This window comes from Molossus molossus, unplaced genomic scaffold (genome assembly GCF_014108415.1).
Source record: "Molossus molossus isolate mMolMol1 unplaced genomic scaffold, mMolMol1.p scaffold_m16_p_19, whole genome shotgun sequence".
Lineage (NCBI taxonomy): Eukaryota > Metazoa > Chordata > Mammalia > Chiroptera > Molossidae > Molossus > Molossus molossus.
Genome location: NW_023425354.1, coordinates 20,650,578 through 20,673,269, shown reverse-complemented (window position 1 = coordinate 20,673,269; position 22,692 = coordinate 20,650,578). Strand labels below are relative to the sequence as shown.

General features: G+C 47.8%; 1 protein-coding gene across 1 annotated transcript in view; it reads left to right on the top strand.

Annotated features, from left to right (window-relative positions):
- Nucleotides 1-9,371: 9,371 nt before the first annotated feature.
- Nucleotides 9,372-22,692, top strand: part of AKAP1 (A-kinase anchoring protein 1) — a 33,182-nt gene continuing 19,861 nt past the window's right edge. The window contains exon 1 of the mRNA XM_036269942.1: nucleotides 9,372-9,409. The gene's annotated coding sequence lies outside the window, so the exon portion shown is untranslated. The remainder of the gene's footprint in view (nucleotides 9,410-22,692) is intronic.

Genomic DNA, 22,692 nt, shown 5'->3' with positions numbered 1-22,692 from the left:
GCAATACTTTCCAGCCTCCTGAGGAACTACTTTTTACAAAGAGCACACTTTGGGACATGACGGTCTCAGGAAACATACTCATTGTGAAAACTGGTCAACTCTAGGATTTTCCCAAAGAATCTGCTGTCTCTTTTACTATATTCTGTGGAAGCTAAGCTGGGCAAAACAAGGCTCTATTTGACTTTTCTGTTTCTAGTCTTCAGCCTTTAATGTTAACTTTCTACAATTAATGTCAGCATTATAAAAGAAAGAAAAATATGCATATTAAATCTCATGAGACTACCCACTACTTCTATCCTCAGGAAAGGGCCACAGCTGGTCACAGTGGGAGATCGTCCTTGAAATCCTGTCAATATCTTTTGACTGATATGGAGATGAGATTTTTGTTCTGCTTCTATTATTCTTCCCATTAAACCCCAGCCCATCAGCTCTCATGCCATGTTTTTTTCCTTACACTGCCCAGAACCACACATTTATTGAAAGCCGTCCGTTCCGTGTTCTGGATTATGTACACTGGCTACAAATTTCCCAGAGTACAACTGAATACATGGCAATGGAAGAGGCCTACCAGTAGGAACATATTTTACTGGGGGGTGGGAAACATTCTGATTATGTAAGTTTTCCTTGTATTGCTATTTCTGATCTGGTGGAGTATTTATTGGATCATTTGAAAGGATAATGAGTGTCTGTCTCAGTGGGCCTCACCCTGGTGTACATTAAAATCCTTTGTGGAGCTCTGAAAAAGTAGGAATAACTGAGCCCTATCTGGGACCCGCGGAATGAGAATCTCCAGGGAGAAGCTTAAGCGCTTGCATTCGGAAAAGCTCTGCAACTTATTCTCTGGCACGTATTACGTGGCTTTTCTTTTTTCTTTTTCTGTTTAAACTGAGTTTATTGGGGTGCCATTGGTTAATAAAATTATATAGGTTGCAGGGGTTTGTGGCCTTTTGTTTTTTTTGTTTTTTAATCCTCACCCGAGGACATTTTTTCGATATTTTGTTCAGATAGAGTGGGAGGGAGAGAGAGAAACATCGACGTGAAAGGGACACATCGAGTGGTTGCCACCCACACGACCCAACCAGGGTCGGGGACAAACTGCAACCAAGGTACGTGCCCTTAGCGGGAACCGAACCCGGGTCTCTCTGGACCACAGGCTGACACTCTAACTGCTGAGCCAAATCGGCCAGGGTTGGTCTTTTGTTTTTAATAAAGCAATTTTTCCCCATATGGCCTTGTCTAAATATTTCTCCTGATTCTGATTTAAAATAAGAGAGAATATTTTTGCCCTGGTTAGTGTGGTTCAGTGGTTAGAGCGCCAGCCTGCACACCAAAGGGTCGCAGGTTCAATTCCTGGTCAAGGGAGTGTGCCTGAGTTGCAGGTTCGATCTGATGTGTCTGCATAATACTCCAGCAAGTATTTATTTGTATCATAATTTATCTAACCATTTCCATACAACTGGACATTTAAGCTGTTTTGCTATTTTTAGTTGTTCTAGAGAAAATGGCAATGAAGAATCTGATGTGCATGGATGGATTTTACTTTTCTTTTGAATCCATTCCATTGGGATAATTTTCTGAAAACCTGGTTTTTATTTCTGGAAATCTGGGTCAAAGGATATGAACGGTTTTTTTTTTTATGACTCTCGTTAATAATTACTAAATTGTTTTCCAAAAGCTTGAACAAATTCGCCAAGCCATGCCCCAACTCCATGCTATAACTGCTGAGGCTTTCGGGGAGGGGCAGGCAGTACTAGAGGCCTTTTGGGTGCTCCCATGACAGGTGGGAGAAATTCACCCAGTCTTTTTTTTTTTTTTTTTTTTTTGGTACGTGCCCCTAGCGGGAACTGAACCCGGGACGCCCTGGTCCGCAGGCTGACGCTCCAACACTGAGCCAAACAGGCCAGGGCAAAGTTCACCCAGTCTTAAGAAGAAAGGCGAGAAACCCGATATCAATAACAGTGTTATGGCACTGCTCAACTATTTCACCCACCATGAGCCAGCACGGTCCTTGCTTTCTCTCTAATTCTCAAAATAACCCTGGCAAGTTAGCTCTTACTGCCCTTCATTATATAGATGAGGAACGCGTGGGGAGAGAGGTTGAATAACTGGCCTGAGGGTCACCCAGCAAGTCAGTACCGAAATGAGGGTGTGAGCACTGTGTTTGATCACTGCCACCCGACATTGCGTTGCACACCATTGATTTCTGACAGCCACAGAATCTCACCAATTAGATACCTTCTAAGTCATAAATTGGCTGTAAAATGGAATATGATATAAAGATGGGGTAGGTTAAACATGTGTACAACCCTCTGCCTCTACTCCCCTCTAGAAGTGGAGCCTGCTTCCTTTGACTCTGGGCTGACCTGGTGACTTCTCTGACCAATAGAATGCAGCCTGAGTTATGCAGCCTCCATCTGGGCCTATGTAGAGAGGTTCAGCTTCCTTGCTGGAGAGGTCACAAGGAGAAATAAATGCCTGGCCAGCCCAACTGTTCCCACAATTGAAGCTGAGGCACTAGACATGTGAGTGACATCATCTTGGATCCTCCAACCTTGGTCAAATTGCCCAGACAACAATATATGGAGCTGGAACCAAACATCCTGACAAGCTAATAAACAGTGATTGCTTTAAGCCATTTTCAGGGTGCAGTGTTTTCTTATGCAACAATATATCACTGAAGCAATACATTTTATTTTGGTGAATGTCAAATGCAGAGAGAGTATTGGTGTTACACTCAAGCTTCCCTAACCCTAACACAAGCAGAATGAAACTCACTGACATTTACCACTTCTCATCCCATCTCTGTACTCACCTCTGTCACAGTGCTGACCCCACTGCCCATGGCCTTTACCTATGTTCATGTCTGCCCTCCCTACAAGATTGGGGGTATTCGCCTTGGTAACCACAGCCCCTTAAACAAGGCCTGGCACAAAATAGTTGCTAATACATATTTGTTGAATGAATCTTGACTTGCTCTCGATTAATTGATAAAAGCACCTGAAATAGTTTTTATTTCTTAAGCTCAGCACGGTGCAAAGTTATTGTATATGGATTATCTCATTTAATCTTCACAACCCCATGAATAGGTCCCATTACTATCTTCATTTTACAGACTGGGAAACTGCGAGCCTAGGTAAAGTTACTTGAGGTTCCAAGTGTTTTTTAAGTACCTGTGCTGAGCAAGGCAATACTTTAGGCTTTGGCAGCAATTAAATGAATGAGGCCAATGCAGCATGGTGCACAGAACCCCCAGAGGTCTGGTTAGCTGACTGTGTTATGATAGGACCAGCCCTGTTAGGACAAACTCCCAAATGCAGGAATGTCATGGAGGGTTGTGCAGGTCATGTCCTCTTCAAGGGCATCCAGCCCAAGGCCAAGTAGGGACTGAAATCCAGACTGTGCTATTGCACTCTGCTCACCACGAGGCCTGGCACAGAGCTCCGTCTGTCTGTGAGAAGGGACACCTGTTGCCTAATTTGCACAATGCCACTGTGTGGGCTGGTGGCAGTCCTGGATGGAACAATGGTAGTCTATGGAAAACTTAAGTGCCTCATCATACAGATGAAAGAGATTACTAGAAAGTTGCCATGTTTTAGAATAGATAGAGCAAGAAGACGGTTCCAGAGAGATGGCAGGGTGTGTGTGGAAGTTGGGGAAAACGGAAAATGTGGGTGCAGTGACTGGGCCCCTATATTGCTATGTGATCTGCTCCATCACTCCTAGAGATGGATCACTTTGCTAAATGTCTCACCCCCAGGGACGTTCCTGTCTCCCTGCAGTTATCTGAGACTTCTGAATCTTGCTGTTTCAGACCATCCCACCTGCAATGGTGCACAGAAAGGTATGCAAACTAACAAAATAAACACTGCACAACCAATTATAAACCCTGCCAGAGAGGGCTCACTGCAGTCTTCTTACCGAGTCCAAGCAATTCAAACATCCATAGACAGGCTCCCAGCATGGTCAAGTGGCCTCCTGGGAAGATCCCAACAGTTGGGCCAGGAGATACCTCCCACGGGATAAAATGAGGCAGGTAACAATCTCTGATTATTTAATTGTTTCTCTACATCCATGAGCTTGGCTATAGTTGGAAGATCTAAATCGGTTTTGGATAGAACTTCACTCACTCTGCCTGAAGTATTTTGCAGAGTTTCTTAGGTTCAACTTTCAAACTGAACTGCCGTTGGAAGAGGCTGGGAAGCGTGGAGGGGGCTCTGGGAAATGGCCAGCCAGACCCCTACCAGCACACACTGAGCAGAACCAGAAGTAAGATCTTAAGTACAGTATATAGCTGGGCAATTCCCAAGAAGTATGTGGTGGTGTGCAGTGGTGATGGTGCCAGCCTGGGTAGTGCCTATTTGAGGCCCTTCATCCTAGCCACTTGGATGGGGCCTCTGCCTGGTGAAGCCATGACATCTTGGGTCCAGAGTGGGGGTAGGGGACAGCCCCCTTTGATCACCTGCTGAATGACTTTACATTTCCTTTTACCATCTGGCATCTATAGGTTCAAGAGAGAAGGGCACTGTATCCGTTTCTTAGGGTTGCTGTAACAAATTAACACAAACTGGGTGGCTCAAATGACAGAAATTTATTGTCTCACATTTATGGAGGGAAGAAGTCCAAAATCAAGGTGTCAGGAGGCCATGCTCCCTCTGAGATCTTAGGGGAATTCTTCCTTGCCTCTGGTGGTTTGCTGGCAATCTTTGGTGTTCCTTGGCTTATAGATGTATAAAGCCATCCTTGGTCATCCCGGGGTGTTCTCCGCGTGTCCCTGTATTCACATGGCCATCTTCTTATGAGAACACCAGTCATATTGCATTAGGGGGCCAATCTTCTCGAGCGTGACTTCAGCTTCCCTAATTACAGTTGCAACAACCCTGTGTTTAAATAAGGTCACATTCTCAGGTACTGGGGGTTAGGACTTCAACACATCCTTTTCGGGGGAGACATAATTCAATCTATAGCACACATTTCCTATATAAAATTGCTTCCTGGATATCTAGGTCTGCCACCAGCAGCAGTACGGCGAGTTGATTAATACATGGGCTCCACATCAGATTTCTCAGGTTAAAACCTTGCCTCTACTGCTGTGTGACTAAGCGCTATAAAACGGGAATACAGTGGTTTTTGAGGTTGATGAAGAATTAGAATAAAGTACTTTGCACAGTGCGAGGCATGTATTAGCTGACAGTGTTGTTATTCCCTAACTCTTTCCATTGACTTCTCTAGGAGCAGATCATTTACTCTTCCCTCAGACATGCATGGTCCTGGGGCATAACCAAATGCTCTTCAGTTGAAGGGATCACGGAGTGGGGGGGAGAGAGACAGGTTTAGTTTCACTTGTTTATTCAGTTAAGCAGAAGGAGTAAAGACAGTTTATATTTGTTAGCACTAAAAAAAAAGTTCTTCTGTAGAAGGTTCCAATGGGAAAGGGAGGATGTTTCTCAAGTACGTGCCCCTGAAGTTGAAGGGGCTGCCAAGAGAAGATAACTGGCTGACTTTTAAAAGGAGCTTCCTATAATGATGTTTTTTTAATTGATTTTTGGAGACAGAGAGAGAAGCATCAACATCGACTGGCTGCCTCCTGCACACCCCCTACTGGGGATGAAGGCTGCAACCCAGGCACGTGCCCTGACTGGGAATCAAACCAGCCACCTCTTGGTGCACAGATTGATGCTAAACCACTGAGCAACACTGGCTGGGCCCAAGGTGATGTTTTAATGAAATTTCCCCATGGTCCTGTAGCAAGCCCTCCCTCAGTTTCATGACAAGTTCAGATATTTCATCACGTTCGAGTCCCAGAACTGAAAGCTCACTCAAACCAAAAACATTCACAAGATGTTCAAGCTTCAGAAAACAGGAGGGCCACTTACATAATTTACAATGATAAATATCCACCTGTCAGGTGGACCGGTGCCTTCCACAGGTTCAATCACAGCTTCTTTCCTTGGAGAGAATTATCAGAAAGTTGCTTGGTGGGTAAAGAGTCAGAATGAGGGGCTTGTGTTACAGGATTTAAAGGAATAATACTGTCGGGGTTCTGATCTATTTCCACTCGTCAGAGAGGACAGCTTCTTGATTAGATAGAATTGGGTACTTTCCCTCTTACATGAGCACTGCCTACTTCTCTTTTGTGTGCTTTATTTTCACCTCCTCCTTCTGACTGACAGATTCCTTCTTTAGATACAGTGTTACAGCTTGTGTTGCTCCACTTACCAGGTTTTTATTCTTTTTTTTTCCCAGGTCCCAGGCCCCCACCACCTTCAAGCCAGCAAAGGTGGGCTGAGCTCTTTTCATGCTCCGACTGTCTCTGACCTCTTCTTCTGTCACATTTCTCTGATCTCTCTTCCTTTTTTTAAAGTCACAGTTGGAGAATCACATAGAAGCTCTCCGTAACCATTTCCACAGAAAAGCGCCATACTTATAAAACCATACGAGGAATTTGGGGGGACTCATGGATGTCCTTGAAGCTGTTTTATAGCATCCTAGGTCAAAATCCCTGCCTTAAGAAGACCTCTACCCATTTTTAGCTGATGTTAAAGTGAAAGTCTAATGATGTAATCTTATTTTCTTCAAAGCTAAGCTCTTAGGATTATCTTCCACCCTCACCTCCCTTCTTATTCCTCCACCTTCTAATCTTATACTAGGGCCACCCTGTGACCTCCGAACTGCCCTGACCTTGTGGCCACCTCCTCAGCTACAGCTGCTGGGTTGATCCCTTGCTGTGAATACAGTTAACTCTATGTTCTCACCTTTTCCCCTTTGATTTGTGTCTTGTACTTTCCCCAGTACTCCAGTTATTCCACACCTCCGCCCCCAGTCCTTTTATCCTGGTAGGCTTTGCCCATGTCCCCACTCATAGAATATGACTGACATATTGGTCTCATTTGTTCTGTTTTCCATCCCTCCTTCTCATAACCATATTCCTTGTTTCCCTCCATCTTCTACACTTTCCCTCTCCCCATTTTTTCTTACCAACACTTCTAGGACTTTACCCTCACCCACTCACACATCATTTTCTCAGTTTCTTCTTATAGACATTTCTTACCCCCATCACCATCAGGGCATTGTCTTTCTTGAAAATATCCATTTTTTACATGATTTTCAATACATACTTATATTTCCCACCCAGACCACTCCTCTGAGGTCCATTCTTGCATATCCAACTTCACTGCTATTTGCACTTAGATGTCACAAAACAGTACAAACTTAATGGGTCCAAAATGCCACTGTCTCTCCCATCTCAATAAATGGCACCCCATTTCACACAGTAACTCAAGACAGAGGAAGCATCGTTCATTGTTCCCTTTTCCTTACCCGCCAATAACACGAGCGAGTCTTGTTACTATTTCCAAAATGTGTTTTGAGTCCAAAGCAGTGTCTTCATACCATTGCCATGACTCCCAGCTCAGGTCAGCATCGTTTCTCACCTGGACTACTGCAGCGGCCTCTCCACGGGTCTCCCTGCTTCCATGCTGGTCTTTCTCCAGCTCCTTCTTTCCACAGCAGCTATAGATCCTTTTTAAAAACAAATTATATTGTGCAACTCTTTACTAAACCTTCTTGAATGGCTTCCCATTTACTCACTACACATATTTTTACTGAGTGCCCTCTATGTGCCATGCCCTCAAGAATGCCTCCTGTCATGAAATAAATGAGGTATATAGTATGTAAATAGGGCTAAGTTCTATGAAGAAAAAAAATAAAAGGCTGAAGGACAGGAAAGTGTGTGTATGTGGTCCCAATTTTAAATAGGGAATCTAGGGAAGATTTCACTGAGACTGAGTAGGTGACCTTTGAGCAAAGGACTTGGAAGAAGTGAGGGAGTGAACTCCGCAGAATATTCCAGTTCGAGGGAACGGCAAGTGCAAAGGCCCTGAGTTAGAAGCATGCCTGGCTTTGGGGCTGAGCAGAATAGAATAAAATCCAAGTTTTATTATGATGGGTTATAGAATAAATGGTTTATAAGATGGCCCAGTTCCCTTGCCATCCCCCCAATATCCTTCTCCCTCTACCTCTCCAAGCCCCTTTCTGAGCATTCTCCCCACCTGACTATATTCCGTCCACCCTGATCTGTCATTTTCCCGTTAAGTTGTTTCCTGCTTTTGTCTGTGCTGTTGCCTCCGCTGAAAACACTTCCCAACCCTTATTCCCATGTACAATTTGCAAGGCCAGCTCCTTCTCATCCAGTAGGTTTAAATTTCACCTAAGGCCATTTCAAACCACAGGACCTAAAATAGGTCTCTTCATATATTTCTATTTCAGTTTCCTATTTGTTTTCTTCATGGCTCTAATTACACCCAGCAATTGGGAGATACACACACACACACACACACACACACGCACGCACACCTATATGAATTTATACTTAAAACTTATCAATAGATAAATGGTATCTCATTGTCATTTAAATTTGCATTTAATCACTAGTGAAGATTAAGTATTTTTTGCAAGTAATGATTAGTTCTTAGTATGATCTCTTTTCTATATTTTGCTCGATAAATTTTCACTTAAAGTCCCTATATCTTAAGACTGAGAGCAGGCCTGGCCAGCAGAACCCCGCCCTGTCGACTTGTCGGGCAATTTATTTTCCCAAGATTTCCTGGAGGAGTTAGTGACTCACGGGGACTCTCTTGGCAGGAAATATTCCAAAACCCAAACCCATTTAGAGGAAAATGTTTGTTTCACTTCGATTATCAAGTTGTGAAATGGGCAAGACAGTTGCATTTGAGTGGTACCAGGTACTCCCATTATGTAATTGAGCAATTACAAGGTAGTTGCATTATGCATTACGGGTTATGCATTACAAGGTAGTGATGGTTACAGGAAAGCCTGGAGAGCCCAGCTTCTCACCGGTTCCTCCGCCTTTTCCAGGGGGCTCTAGGTGCCGAGGCAGGCAAATAAATGGTCAAACTGACCCCTCCAGACGGCCTAGAGGTGAGGCAGGGGAACCCGCGCTGGGCTCGCTGAGCAGAGCTTCGAAGCCCTACGGGTTCGCTAGGTTCCAGCCCGGCCCATATCCCAAAGCCCGCCGAGGTTACAGACTATCTCGCGAGAGCTCGAGCAAAGCCCGGCTGCGGATGGCGGCAGCGGAATGCTGGCGGAGCGCTCCAGACCGCGCCCCCTCTGGCGCAGCTGGGAGAGGCGCAGGCGGGAGCGGCCCGCGGCGCGCACGCGCAGGTGAGCTGGGCGAGAGCGGGGGCATGAGGGCGGGAGGCGGGGCCTTGCGTTGTGCCGCGGGCACGTCGCTGCGCGTCCTCAGTATTTAATGTCTCTGTGTTCCAACGGCCTGGGCGAGCACGTGGGGGAGCGGCCCGAGCGCAGTCTGTGGGGCTGGACCTCGGGGGCTGAGGCGGGTCGGGGGGCGGCGGCGGGCGAGGACTGGATCCCGACGGTCGCCGAGGAGCTGGTAAGTTGGGGCCGGCTAGCCCGAGGATCACCTGCCTGGGCTGGAGGGAGACGCCGTCGTGGTGATGGGGAGCCTAGGGTGCAGGTGCGGAGTGCGATGCGCGTTCCAGGTGTCTTGCTTGCCGGAGGCTCCGGGCGCCGAGAGCGGACGGAGAGGCTCCGGCCCGCCGCCTGCTGTCAAGCAGGCCCTCCTTTCCTTTCCGTCGCCTGCGCGCCCCCTCATCTTCCCAGTCTGGGTTGTCTGCCCGTCGGCTCCTACTGACAGATCGCGAGTGCGTGGATGGAGCGGCGCTCTGCACCCACGCGGTGCCCCCCACGCGCGTCACCATCCTCGGGGGCGGGGGGTGAAGACGCGACGCCCGGGCCACCCCTCTGCGGCTTAACTTTCCTGGAGCGCGCACACCCTCCTGTGAAACAGACGGGAGCGCGTCCCACCCAAGGTCGCCCAACTCACACGCGTTTACTTTTCAAAGGTCGTGTGCACCCAGCCTGAGCCGGGAGAGGCGGCGGCCGAGCGGGCGGTGGGCAGGGCCAGGTGCTCGAGGGCGAGGAGGTGCCCCGAGGCCCGCGGGCACCCCTTTTTCCCTCCTGTGGGGTTGGAGTTGTATGGTCACTTTTGGAACCTCACCCAACTTCAGGGCCCCTTTGGCTCCTGGGTTGCTCCCTGCCTAGGCCCGACGGTGGCAAACCTGAGCAGGTTAGCCCAGGCCCTGGGAGTTCAGTGTAGCGAACGCTGGGAAGGGGCTCGGTTTGCCGAATGGGATGGATGGGCTAGGTGACCGGTTGTGATTTGATCCCAGTTTTGGGCAGAGGGACCGTTAGAACCGAGTTAGGGTCCTGAGGTCTAAGGCTTGGTGTCTTTCTAGAGGATTAGCATTTGAACCCCTAAGGGTGACCGGAGGGGTGAAGGCCGTCCGGCCCTGCCTGATGTGCCCGCTGACTTCTTGCCCCAGGGCGCGTAGGTCACGTGTCGCCCTCGGCTGGCACCCCGCAACCTTCTGCTGGCGGTCTGGAGGGACCGAGCGACTTTCGCGGATCCGTGTCTCAAAATGCTTGCAGAGACCTTCGTCTTGTATTCCTTGGCGCGGCCTTTATCCAGTTGAACTCTTTTGTGCCCTAGGGTGCGGTTCCTCCCATTTCCCCTCCAAGGGAGGCTTAGGGAAGAAAGGAGCTGTTGGTGGTGAGCGGTGCAGAACCGACCCGGGACTGCGTGTAAGCCCTGGGTCTTTCGCGATTTTCCCCTCCAGCGGTGATGCCGGGGTTGGCCGGCGCTTTCCTGCCCCTCCGCTGCCGCTAACACAAACCCGGTGCACTTCATTCCAGGTGTGAGTGGAGGCCTCTCAAGCCGGGTAGAGTGCATGGGCGGAGCAATTAGATTAAGCTAGCTGTCTTTCCCCTACTGAAGTTCGGGCTACTTGGTGTTTAAATGTATCTCCTGCAGGGAAATCTGGACTGCTGGACACCTGGTATGATCATATCTGTTCATTGGTTTGCTATTACTGCCCCCTCCCTCCCTTTGTCCCAATTACTGATGAAGGAACACTGTTCACAATAAGCTATTAATTCTGGCAAACAGTAAGCTTAGCGTGCACTGGTAACTAACTTCTTACCAAATTAGTTTTTTGTTTTTTTTTAACTATTTAGAAAGCAAAACTTGGACTTTTAGTAAGCACCACCCATCCTCTTTGCTCTTAAAGGTACAGAGCATCTTTGAAATGAATAGAAGGGCAGCATGCATGGTATAGATATATATCAGATTCCTCTGTTCTTGGCATGCACGTGGTTCACCTGCTTATTTAAGATTTCTGAGCACTGGAAGCATATGAAGTTATGTTTTAGGAGCTTTTTGACTTATGTTGACTCTTCCCTCTTTCACCTCTTAACTAGTTTTATGGGTTTTGGGTAGTGATTCCTGTGTATATTATCAGAAGCAGTCACTGAGGCCAGAGGAGGTCCTCTGGATTCTACAGGTATGCAAATCACTGAAGCTTCATTGTTGACCTGGATTAAATAGGCTCTATTGTCATGAGTATTCTTAGATGATGGGCCTACAATCTGCAGGTAGTTAATTGATCCCATCCAAGCCTGTAAAGGAGACTAGTCTAATGGATTTGTGTCTTGCTGGAGCCTTGTGACTATCAGTTGCTCCTCCCAGCCGTATCTTGGAAATATATTTACACGTGGCCACTGCTGGGTGACAGTGAAGGTGTCTGTAAGTGGCCTGCTCACGTGCCAAGTGGATGTGTCTCCAGTGTAAGGTTGCTGAGCATCAATATTTTAAAGCAATTTGTTTTTCTCGACCTGGTAACCAAAGTTATTGGTGGGTTTTGAGCCTGTGTCCTAACCATCATTTGTGCGTGAAGACTAGTTTTAGGCTTCACAGTGTTCCCTCTCCTCATCCTAAAGACAAGTTGAAATGATGTTTGCGAGACCTGGCACTGTGCATGATGGGTGCTCAAGCCTTGTTTTTATTCTCTCCTAAAGAATTTCCGAGACTGACATTTTCTCTTGAATCTCTTAGTAATTTGAATTTTATTACAAGTACCCTCCCTCAGCTTCTGGCCTGTAAACTTAGTTGGAAGGAAAAGGAAAAGAAATTGGTTTCCCCACACCACCAGCCAGCCTCCTGGCTCTAGCCTGCAACAAATACGACTTGTCGAGTGCTCATTTCAGGGTTTTGAGGAGTGGGCACCCCCTGTGCCTGGTGAGCTGGTGCCTTCCAGTCCATTGTCCCCAGGCCACTCCTTCCTAATCTTCCCTGTGAGTCTAGAATGAGAGGGTTCTCTGCAGCTTGGTCTGTTGGGCTATTGTGGGAAGTCGATAGTTTTGTGCACAAGTTAATTTTTTCAGCTTGCCATTCTGAGAAATACTCTGCTGTGGGGAGGTGCCGAATCCTGTGGACCTCTTGTCCCATTTAAATCGTGTCATACTGCTTGAGTTGCTAATCTATGTGAGATGTATTTTAATCCTAATCTTTGCTTTCGAGGGCAATTTCTGTTTCTTCCTCATCCCTTTCTGGTGTCATGTGTCCCTCAGGTTTCAGTTTATTATTATTTAACATTAACTACCCATCATATGTGGCACTCCACTGAGCAAACCTGCAGGCCCTGGTACCTAATTTTTATTTTTTTAAATCCTCACCCGAGGATATTTTTCCATTTATCTTCAGATAGAGTGGGAGGGAGGGAGAGAGAAAAACATCTATGTGAAAGAGACACATCACACATCGATTGGTTGCTTTCCCTCATGGACCCCGACCAGGGCCGGGCACCAAACTGCAACCAAGCTACGTGCCCTTAACCAGAATCGAACCTGTGACTCTTTGGTCCACAGATTGATGTTCTAACCGTTGAGCCAAACCAGCCAGGGCACCTAATTAAAAAAAAAAAAAATGTTTTTATTATTATTTTTTTTTTTTAAAGAGAGAGGAAGGGAGAAACATTGATGCGAGAGAGAAATATCAATTGGCTGCCTCCTGCACGCTTCCCACTGGGTATCAAGCCCACAGCTGGGCAAGTGCCCTGACCGGGAATTGAACCAGGACCTCTCAGTTCCTGGGATGATGCTCAAACCACTGAGACACACCAGCCACACCAGCCTGGCTCTGGTACCTAATTTTAAACCTGGGTGGTGGGAAACATGATCAGTGACAGCGTTTTGAGTATGACAATGTGGCTGGAGAAGTCATAGTTGGGGATGTGGGAACTAAAATTCCTTGATAGTTACTGTGCTAGGTGAGTTGTGAGCAAGCACCTCTTTAATCCTTTAATCTTCACTCCTCTGAATACAATTGAGGAGAGTGGAGCTCTGGGCGTTGTTCAGGGTTGTTTCAGTGGCCAATAGAAATACAAATTGAGGGGTAGAGAAACTGACAGGTGTGGGTTTGCATTTAAACTAGGTCCTCTAGAGGGATTTTGTGAGAAGAACCAAGGCATAGTCAAATCCATGGCTTTTCTCCTAATCTTTCTGTTGCTGTCTAAACAGATTGTTGGAGTGAAGGAGTGTGTTTACCATTCAGCATTCCAAGGTCTGGCTTTTAGTAATAAGTAGCTTTCAAGTTGTCCCATTCCTTAACTTCCTTGTCCTCCTACTAAATGGTCTTTGTTCTGTCCAGGTCCTTGTTTTTGACATTTCTACAACTCGGTTTGATAGTTTGCAATAGTCAATAATAAACATTCTGTCCCCATCTGGTAATACTGGCTGGCTGCCTTCACTTAACCAAGTGTCATTGAGGCCCATGTACTTAGGAACAAAGCGGGTCCCCAAGTGAGTCCTGGAATTAAAGGTATACAGTGCTGCAGGCTGATAAGTCTTATTTCACCACTGGGTTTAGCTGGCAAGAGCCCTGGATTGGGGGATGAGGTCTTGGTACAGCTTTCAGGGGTGAAACCTGGATGTGGTTCTAGGCAGGTTTGTTGGCCCGCTGGGGTCTCAGGTCAGCTGGTAAAAGGTTTGGTCAACATCCAAGGCGTTCAGATTATGTTCCACAGAGCCCTATTAGTCTAAAGTGCCTGGGGGCTGCTGGTAGGGTGGAGTGGCCGGCAGGGTTGTGTGTGGGGACTACTGGTTTTGGGCTAGGATGCATGGTTCAGTGGATAGTACAAGTCAAAAACGCAAGAAAACCCAATCCACTGTTTTAGGTCCATTGCAAGTTTTCTTAGCTTTAAGGTGCCACTGTGTTAAATATTTTTATATTTTACACTCTGTTCTCGTTTAAACTGATCCTTAGGGGAGAGGGTCTAGAGCTGTCTTGTCCTGTACGGTAGCAACTAGTCATGTGGTTAGTTAAATTTAAACATTAAGAATAACATTTTAAAGTGAGTTTCTTGGTGACATTAATCACATTTCAAGTGTTTAGTAGCCTCACATTTGGCCAGTGGCTGCAGTACTGGACAGTGCAGGTCCAGAACATTTTCATCATCCCAGAAGGTTCTGTTGGACAGTGCTGATCTTAGTTCTTTGCCCAACTCGAACAGCTAAAGCATCACGTTGGGGCTTCATCTTTCTTTCTTTTTTTTTTTTTAATCCTCACCCGAGGACATTTTTGCATTTATCTTCACATAAAGCAGGAGAGAGAGAGGGAGGAAGAGAGAGAGAGAAACATTGACGTGATAGAACCACATCGACTGGTTGCCACCCTCACAGCCCCAATCGGGACTGGGGACAAACTGCAACCGAGGTACGTGCCCTTAGCGGGAACCGAACCCAGGACTCTCTGGCCCGCGGGGCTGATGCTCTAACCGCCGTGGGCATCATCTTTCGTAGTCCACAAACCAAACAGCTTTGGTGACAAATTATTTATCAGCCCTCTCCATGGCACGTTAAGAAGCAAGTTGTGATCTGCTAGTTTAGAGGGCAGTGATCAATTATGAAACAGTTTGAGGAGCGTAGCGAGGGGTCTGGGAATGGAAGCATGAAGCGAAGAGCCAGACGCTAAGTCCTTGGAAAGCCATTTTGGTTTGCAAGCCTGTTTATTATCATTAAAGGTCCTTGCTGGTTCTCCAAGGCCTGTGCTCAGTGTCCTTGATCTTCAGATGTCAGCTGACCTGTTTGTTTTTCACCCACCTGAATACTTCCTGCAGGATCCCAGTGTGTGGGCCCTTTGCTAAACAGTTTGCAGACACCTTACAGACAAGTGTCATTTTCATTTCGCCCCTCCAGTCCATCTCAGTGTTAGGAGGCGTGTTTTCACAGAAGGCCGTGGGGAGAGTTGTACTCAGTAGGGACACTGCAGTGTTGATGTGGGGCTAGCTCTGGGGAGTGGGTATGCTTTATTTCCAGATGCCCCCTCCTCTAGTCCTGGGCATGCTTAGTTTGAACCCTGCTAGACTGACCTTTGGCATATAATATGAGAGACTCTTTTCTTGGAGCCAGACAGAGTAAGATGCATAACAGACATTTATTGAGCACTTTCTGTATACTTGGCATCTTAGGAGGTTTTTTCCCTCAACTGTTCCCTTTTTATTCTTTCTTAGCCTTGTGAGGTTAGGTATTTCTACTTTGTGTATGAGGAGACCAAGGCCCTGAGGAAGGTATGCTGATCCCAGAATGCAGGGCTGGGCTGGCTTTGGACCTAGATCAGGGTTCTGTGTCTCTAGCTCCATGCTTACAGGCTGTTTCTTTAATTTTTTTTTTTATTTTTTATCCTCACCCGAGGACATTTTTCCATTTTTTGTATAGATAGAGTGGGAGGGGGAGAGAGGTAGAGAGAGAGAGAGGGAAACATCTATGTGAAAGAGATACATCGAGTGGCTGCCACCCGCACGACCAACCAGGGCCGGGGACAAGCTGCGACCGAGGTACATGCCCTTAGCGGGAACCGAACCCGGGTCTCTCCGGACTGCAGGCGGATGCTCCAACCACTGAGCCAAACCAGCCAGGGCTACAGGCTGTTTCTTATTTACTGCCCCATTAACCCTCCATCCTCATCCAAAAAATGAAAATATCCTCAGGATATTTTCCCATTGACTTTTAGATAGAGTGGAAGAGAGAGAGAGAGAGAGAGAGAGAGAGAGAGAGAGAGAGAGAGAGAGAGAGATCAATTGATTGCCTCTGGCACGACCCAACTGGCCCAGGGATTGAGCCTGCAACCCAGGCATGTGCCCTTGACCAGGAATCAAACCCACGACCCTTGGGTTTGTGGGTTGACACTCTAACCACTGAGCCAAACCAGTCAGGGTGAAACTGGGTTTTTAAAAGATTAAAATCATTGCTCTAGCTGTTTTGGCTCAGTGGTTAGAGCGTCGGTCCACAGACCAAAGAGTTGCAGGTTTGATTCTGGTTTAAGGGCACATACCTGGGTTGCGGTTCAGTCCCTGGCCCTGGTCAGGGTTGTGAGGGAGGCAACCAATCGATGTGTCTCTCTCATATTGATGTTTTTCTCTCTCTCCCTCCCTCCCTTCCTCTCACTCTATCTGAAGATAAATGCAAAAATATTCTCAGGTGAGGATTGAAAAAAAGATTAAAATCATTTGTCCCTTAAGCTGAGTCAGACTGTTAGGTGTTTTGAGTCATTTCAGCCCTGTGATGGAGATATTTGTATCCCATTTTGCAGGACTTTTTCATTTGACAGGACACTGAAGTTCAGGATCCTACTTTTTAATGCTCTTGTCTTTCAAACGCCAAATTTTATCATCAGAATTATGCAATCATCCAGTGCATTTGAGCTGCACAAATAATGACTGTGACTAAGCAAGCCTTGTAGGCTGTAGCTGTGCCCAAAGGCCTGTAAAACCGCTCTGAAGACTTGGGTTGAGCTCAGTCGCCTGGTTGAGAAGACAACCTTGAAGTCACTCATTCTCTGGCTAATAATAATGTGGCCTGTCAGACCTCACATGGAGGCCACGAGACCATCCCCTGGCCCTCAACAGGCTGTTGCCTGGCAGTAGCTTGGTCCCTGTTGGAGGAGGCAACAGGATTTGTTTAAGCCCAGCCCTCAGCCCCATACTGCATTGCCACTCCCCACCCCCTTCTCCTCCAACCTTGGCCCAGGACAGCAGATCTGAAGGCCAGCTCAGTTTTCTGTAAATCTTGCCCCTCCTTCCTGTCCCTCCAAAGAGAAAGGAGCAGGAGGCACTTGTCCTGAGCTGCCTAGCAAGGAGGCCTGCACTCTGACATGCCTGGAGCTCAGTCTCTAGTGAGAAAAGGCTGTGCTGAGAAAAACCTCCTTGCTCTGTCCTTTGACTGGTGAGGCCCACCTGGCCCAGCATGTGCTGCCGTGCTGTTTTTGGCAGCTGATATCCTGCAGGAGCGCCAAGTGCATGTGGCTTCCGCGTACAGAGCAGGTCCTGAGGCCAAAGCCGCTGCTGCTTTCTAACCAGGGGAGGAAGGAGAATAAAGCCATCCTAGAAACTATCGCAGGGTGTTGGTGGAGGGAAGAGATAGCTGCTTAAGAGGTCTCTGGGGCTGCTTTTTCTATTCTGGATCTGTGGCAGGGGCCCAACCCAGCCTCCTGGGCCAGGCAGGCATGTGACCGAGGCAGCCCAGTGAGCCAGGGGACTGAGGACTGCTGTCCAGGGGAATGACACTCCTTGCTGCTTCAGCAGCCAATTTCTTAGGAAATCACATAATCTCATTTTCAAGGGAAGTCACCCAACCTAAGGGCAGGCCACCAAATGGACACTAAGAACCCTGTAAAACTATGGACCTGCTGGCAGCTTGAGTACTGGTGTACTCTGGCTTAAACCAAAGTAAGAACATGAGCGGAGGCAAAGCCGTGTCCCTCAGGAGGAATGCTCACAGGGAGCCAGTAAGAAGAGGGCCGAAGAGAGATGAAAAAGGAGTTTGACGAATGAGTTCTGTTCCACACTGCCATTCTTTCTCCCCCCGCCCCCCTTTTTGGGCTCCTCCTTTTCTCTAACTTGGAGTTGCCAACTCCAGCCCATCTATCTGTTTCTGATTAAGAAAGCTTCAAGCCATATAAGGCCCTCTGTTGCCTATGGTTTATGTTGGCTGGAGAGTGAGGTTGTTTTTGCAAAGTATATTTCAAAGAAGTGCCAAGGGCTTACGTGGGGCGGGCTGAGTGTGTGTGTGTCTGTCCCCTTCTCCATCTACTGCTCCCCCCGACCACCAAGGCTAATAAGTGGTGTGACCCCAGGGCTTGGTATAAACACATTTGCTGAGAACTCAAAGTAAAGAGTGGGCCTTTTTACTCCTACTATGCACCTGCCACACTACCAGCCACTGACACACTCTGTTTTTGGAATAGATTCAGAATCAGCCTCTGGTTATTAGTCTAGAAACTATAGCCCTTTGGCTATTGGGGCAGGTTGGTTTCCCTCTCTGGAGGAAGTCTGGTGAACCTGTACCTCTGGGTTCTTGATCTTCAGCCCTGCATCTGCCCAGTGAGGTGGGGAGCAGTTTCTCTGGCAGCAGCCCTCCGACCTCATCACCTCGTTCTTGCTGCCTCTTGAGTCAGCCAAGCTTGTTCCTGCTTTAGGGCTTTGGCACGTGTTCTCCCTGCCTGGAACTTTCTCCCCCTCTTCCTTTCCTGTCCTCCAGATCTTGGCATGGCTGCCCCTCACTGTTTGTGTTCTGTCGAAAGCTCCTCTCCTCCACCTGGGTTCCTCTTCTAAACCGTGGAACACAGAAGATGAATGAGTGACTGTTCCCAGCTCTCCCAACTAGTACCATTCTAGGTACCCAGGAGTATAGGTAATTCATCTCACACAAGGGATGCCGAGGGCTCAGTTCTCAGAAGTGGCTGAGAGGATGCAGGTTTATTACATTTGATTGCTGCACCTCTGTAGTATCTTGTAGTTTAAAATGTGATTCCCTGCCTACTCCTCCCTCCACCTTCTCTTCTTGAGGGCTCTTGCATCTCCAGCAGAACCTGGCTCACAGTGGGTATTCGGATCTTTGTGAAATGACTAGGCCGAAGGGGTCTTGTTACCTGATGCTGGCTAGACCTCAGCGGGGTGGGAGCCAGATGCTTTGCTCTGAAGGGTCTTTCAATAAGCATGTTCCCTTTGTGATTATTACTGTTGTCACCAGGGCACTGGGGGAGGGGGTGTCTCTGAAGCAAAATTAGCATCAATTGTTATGGGAAGATAAAGCATTATAAATTTGTACATAGATGAGATGACATACATATTATAATGGTTAAAAAACATAAAGCTATGTGGTAATAGAGCATCCATTGCTACTTAATACTTAAGGACATACTCATTTGCTATGAAAGTGTTGCTTGTAGGGAGTTTTGGCTTCGACTGTGCACAGGTTGGCAAGGACCACCGCTGGATGAGTGCCCCCTTCCTGTCGTTCTCTTCCTTTCGCTCCTCCAGCTGTCTTCCCTACCTCTGTATTTCTACATAACGCACTCCTTCCTGCCTTCCCTTTTATATGCTCTGATTTGCTCGTCGACCCTGGAAGATAAGGACTTGTTAATTCCTACGCTTTCCCCCCATCCTCAGATAGAGGTAGTATATGCATTGTTATGCTATAAATACTGCTGATGGCTGCAAAATTCCTTATTTTTCATATTTACTTTCTTCGTTGAGCTTCATTTTCTGCATCTCCCTCAGTTCTCTGACTCTCCTCTGGGCCTTGTCCATTGCTGTCAAGCTCCTCTCATTTGCTTAAACACACCAGGTACGCCCTGGCCGGTTTGGCTCAGCGGTTAGAGCGTCGGCCTGCGGTCCTGAGAGACCCGGGTTCGGTTCCCGCTAAGGGCGCGTACAGTTTGTCCCCGGCCCTGGTCGGTTGTGCGGGTGGCAGCCACTCGATGTGTCCCTTTCACATCGATGTTTCTCTCTCTCTCTCTGTTCCTCTCTCTCCCTCCCACTCTACCTGAACAAAAAATGGAAAAATGTCCTCGGGTGAGGAAAAAAAAAAACACACCAGGTACTAGCGTTCCATCCATGTTGCTCCTCAGAGGCACCGGCCCCTGGCTCTGCTTCTCTTCATCCTGGGAATTCCTTCTCCCCTTCTCTTGTGTTGCTTCCTGGATTGTTGACTCCCCCCCCACACACACTTCTGATTTACTCCCTTGTTTTTATGGAGGCTATCTTCTGTAGCTTGCTGAAAAAGTGTGCAAGGGTGGGCAGCCAACAAGGAGCAGGCTGGTTCTTGCACAGGGACAGGCCCCTTTGAAGGCATGGGTTGGGGTGTGACCAGAGACAGGAGGATTGGTAGAAAGTTGGCAAAGACAGCTAGGCCCTCAGACCCCTTCTAGCATGCCAACAGATCTGGCCTGGATTCATGAAGTAGTTTACATTTGAAGGGATGTGGATTTGGGCACCAGGTAGTGGTGAAATGGGTATTGAATGAAAGTCTGCATATTGAATGGGGCAACCCAACCTCCCTTGGCGCCCACAGTGCTGGTATTTGGGCTGCTGTCTTCTCATCTCCCACCCCAGGACATTAGATCATCCTAATCTGGAGAAACTGGCGGCCTGGTTCATGGTTGTTCCTCACCCCGTCCAGTACACGTGTGACTCCTGGACCAAACTTGTCAGTAGGTCAGTGACAGAGGGTGGCAGTAATAGGCCCACTAGAGGAGAAGTCACTGGTGATTTTTACCCCAAAAGGACTTGCAAGTGCCTTGAGGGTGGTGTGTTTGTGTGATTCATTTCTGTGTCCCATTGTGCTTAGTACCAATACGTATTTGGAGAATAGAAATTACTTTATGCCTTTATGTGATTTTTGAGTTGGTTATAGTATTGTTTGCCTTTTGGAAACTCAGTGTCTGCCTCTCTGCTTTGTCCCTGAGATGGTGCTGTGGAGGGTCTTTGCCTCACACCAGCATCTTTTCTGATTCCTTTTGAGGCCACGTGTCCTTGATTAGCTTTTATAGGTAAGCTTGTTGTCCGATCACAACTTCATACCTTTTGGGCAGTCTTGTGTAGTGCTCTGTGGCTGTGGGCAGGAACTCCGTGTACCCGGGAACACTTTGCTGGCACTTTGCTTTATCACCATGGTGGTTAAAAAATTTTAAACCACATCCCTACCCCCCAATGAAGCAATGGGAAGACCTTTGTAGGAGGCACTGATATTTTTTCCTTTATCATTTGAAGCCTAATGAGACTGGACCAGCCATGAGTGGTCAGCAGAGGAGGAAGGCTAGGCAGTGCACACTTGTGTGGTTTCCTCTCTTACCAACTTTTCCAAACTGGGAGTTTAATTTTTAATGGAACTGGAGGAGGAAGAGCTCTTAATTGGAGACTATATCCCGAGATGGGGTTATTCACTTCTGACTCTACTTACTTGGAGCTCCTGGTACCAGCTCTGGGTTTCCATTTTGGCTGGAGAAGGCTTTATTGAGTAGACCCGCCCATCAGGCATTGTTGGGGGAAGCCTCCAGTCTCTTGGAGAGCAGGCCATGAAGTGTTCTGTGGTCCAGAACCCGGAGGTGACTGACCTGGCTGCTCTGTGGGGTCATCACAATGGAGGGTGTGGGGGACAGCCCTGGGCAGGACCTCTCAGCCCCACTGTGAGCTAATTTGGAATCTTTAGGGTGCCAACATGAATCACAGCTCACCCACACACCCCAAGTATGAAGGTAACAACCCTGTGAACACCAGGGTTAGGTTGAGACCAACACACCTGAGGCATGGCTCCAGCGCTCTGATTCCTGGGCCCCCAGCCATGCTGCTGAGGGTGAGTGGCCCAGCTTGCCATCGTTCCCCACCCTCAGTGGCAGGACCAGACATTGCCCAGCAAGGTAGGTGCTGGCCGTCTCAGCATTCCTCAGCTCGTGTGTTTCCTCCAGGTCTTCTGGGAACACCCTCTAGCACTGTGCTGTCCACTAGGTAGCTGGTGAGCTATATGTGCCTATTTAAATTAAATGAACATTAAGTATGATTTAAAATTCAGTTCCTCAGTCACACTGGTCACATTTCAAGTGCTCAGTAGCTCCCTGTGACTAAGTGGCTGCCAATATTGGACTTCAGTTGCCACTTGGGGATCAGCCACAGGCCTTTGCCTCTCGTGACCTTCTCTGCTTTGGCCATGTCTCAGTTGCTCATGGCCTTGACAGTAAAGGTCAGACTCCCTTTGGCCCTCTGCCAGCTCTTCAGCCTCTGCTCCCAGGAAGTGTTTTGCTCTACTCTGAGACCGACCACCCCTCTGCTCCCGAAGATACACTGGGTTTAGAACCTTAATTGATGGCATTAACCCACCATCGCAACCTAAGGAAATTCTGGCCTTTGAGACCACCTTCTTGGATTCTCTTTGCCTGTTTCTGAAACCGGACTCAGCTTGGTGCTGGTCTGTGTGTACATGAGAGTGAGACACTGTCTTCCATCTGGTTTGTGAGCTGGTGGACAAGCTTTTTCTTGCTGAAACGTACACACGTTTGAATGTATCTGCGTATCCTCAACCTGATGAGGAGTTGGGGTAATGCATCCTGTACTGCCTAGAGGCACTCTTGTTGTCTTCCTCCAGGAAACTGGGATTGGGAGCGTGGGGGTGGGGGTGGGGGGAGGGGGGAGGGAGGGAGGAGGCCTTGGCCCGGCCCACAGCCTGCTGTCATTCTCTGAGTGCTGTGATAGCAAGTGCTGGGCTTGAGGTTCTGGATCATTCCCTCTCCTTGGAAGACCCCCTTCAAGGGGAAAAATGCTTCCGCCCTCGGCAAGAACTTGATGTGCTGGGTCCTCAGGAGATGGAGTGTCTTGAGCCTCCTTCTGTTGGTGAACACATAACCCTGGAATAATGGAAGAAATGTTCACATTTCAACCAGCCACGGTTAGCAAAAGTAGGTTTACACTTGTATGTGAAACAGTTTATTCTTGTATTACTATTTATTAAGTATTGTACTATTTTCCATGCACACCACTGTAAACCTGC